This window comes from Tamandua tetradactyla, chromosome 2 (assembly GCF_023851605.1).
Source record: "Tamandua tetradactyla isolate mTamTet1 chromosome 2, mTamTet1.pri, whole genome shotgun sequence".
NCBI classification, from domain to species: domain Eukaryota; kingdom Metazoa; phylum Chordata; class Mammalia; order Pilosa; family Myrmecophagidae; genus Tamandua; species Tamandua tetradactyla.
In genome coordinates this window covers 72153616-72155968 of record NC_135328.1, presented here as the reverse complement: position 1 = coordinate 72155968, position 2353 = coordinate 72153616, and positions in this window count along the sequence as shown.

Sequence of the window (2353 nt, the reverse complement as noted above, 5' to 3'; positions counted from 1 at the left end):
ACAGAGACATGGATGTCTGGTGATATTTGGAGCCCAGCGGTCGCTACCATGAGATGTCATGCAATCTGGAACTTGGAGAGAGCCAAGCGAGGCAAAGCTATTACAGCCAGACCTGTAGAAGCAAAGTGAGGAACCCCCATAGGAAAAGAGGCTGAAAGCAAGAGAACCCAGGAGCAGGGGACCAGCAGATGCCTGCCATCTGACTACCCAGCTGATAGAGGCATTCCTGGCCCACTGGCCTTTCTTGAGTGAAGGTAACTTCTTTTTGGTGCCTTTATTTGGACACTTTCACTTCCTTACAACTGTAAACTTGTAACTTATTAAATGCCCCTTTTTAAAAGCTGTTTCAGTTCTGGTATATCACATTCCAGCAGCTTGGAAACTAGAACAGAGCATCTTCAAGTGGAGACCCCATTTTCTTATCCTTCTCAACATTACCATTTTTTGATTTAAAATCTTTGAGTCATGTCATTACACTATTAAAGGAAAAGATAAGGATGTTTTCACTCCTCTTAGTATAGAAATCCAAACAGCGTTTGGCAGTAACACAAAACTGTAATAACCCCCCTGAAGAACCACCTCATTACAGAGGATGCAGCACCTGTAGGAGGTGTCTGTGACAGCAAGTGCTGGAGCAGTAACCTCAAGTGTTGTTTGCTCTATTCATAGGTGATAGGCTGGGGTAATCCTCAGATTTTTTTTTTTTTTTTTTTTTTTTAATAAATGAACTCTCCTTACTTGTTTCAAAATATATTAATAGCACAAAGAAGGAAAAGAATGGTTAGGAAAATAGAGTTCTAGTATTTTGGCTCATATTCCAGCTTTCATGCAAAGAAGAAATTATGAGAAGGAAACATCACAAGGGGGATTCCCTTTGCATTCCTTCCAATCTGTAGTCAACGTCAGACCCAAGCTATTCCAGACATGTGTTGTTATTTCTCAAAGAGCTCCAAAAATAGGAAATTTCATGACCTCCTTAATAATCCATTTCAACTTCTAGTAATTTTGACTGTCTGAAATTCTTGTGTGTCTAAACTCAATTCCATGTGCCAGTTTGAGATGAAACCCTCTTTTCTTCTGTTCTCAAAGAAAATAAAATTTCTGGTCAGCATTCTCTCTGAAGTATCTATAAAAGAATAGTTTTCAAATTTATAGTCATCATATTTATTCTCTACTTCCTAGGGAGAAAAGACCTAATATTTCCTGAATTTCTACTCTCTGCCAGATAGGCACTTCTGCTATCATTTATTGAGTACTTATTAGATGACAAGGACGATCAGAGGCACTTTAAATGTTTCAACTTATTTAGTCTCCAGAACTACCCTGCGTGTTTTAGTCCCCTCATGTGGATTTTAGAGGTGGGGTTATGTTACTGTCAGAAAACACAGTCCTATATGGTCAGGCCCACCTGATTCTGCATTAAACCAAAGGCTCTTTTCTTGGAGAGAAGGTGAGTTTATTGAGGATGCATCATAAAGGAACTGGAGGAGAAACGTTCTAAGACCAGTTCAGAGTGGGAAGGGTGGTCTCGGTTTTTATAACCTCAAACAGACAATGAAATGGTGACGGTCCAGAAGAAAGTAGAAAAACAATCAAAAAGACCTAAGTAAAAGCCACAGGATTCATTAAAATTGAGTAACGGTTGCTTGCTTCATTTTGTTTGGTCAGCATATCCTGTTAGCTGGTATGACCTTCTTTGCTGACCATTTAGGACTTTGATTTTGTCTTTCAAGAGGTGGAAGGTGTGCTACTAGTTCATCTGGAGTTTCATTCCTTTTTTTTTTTTTCCTTCTAATTCGCTTTTTTTTTTATTAATTAACAGAAAAAAAGAAATTAACCCAACATTTAGAAATCATACCGTTCTACATATGCAATCAGTAATTCTTAACATCGTTCCTGCAAGCAGAGCAAGGAAGGGTTTCTGGAAACAGAGATAAGTTTTCTTATTGTTGAGATTAGACCACAGCAAACGATTTCAACAGGGCTTTTTATGCTTAAAATAATTCAGTGCTGCTTGACTGAAGTTATTATACCAAACAGTTTTTGTTTTTGTTTTTTTGCTACTGAAGACTATACTAAGCATTTCCCAACTAAAGGATTATATCGAGTTTATATATTTTTTTATTTATTTAGCTATCAGTTACATACTCAAGTGTACACAGCAAGAGGCAGAGCTGGGATTGGTGTCTAGGCAGTCCGGCTCCAGGGTTCTTGTTTTAACTAATAAACTTTACTGCTTCTGATTTGTAGACATGATACAATTATCTCAACTCAGACAAATCAGTGGGATTTTTTCCTCCATTTTACAGTGGAGGAATAAGAGCAGAGAAGTTAAACATTTTATCTGCAATCA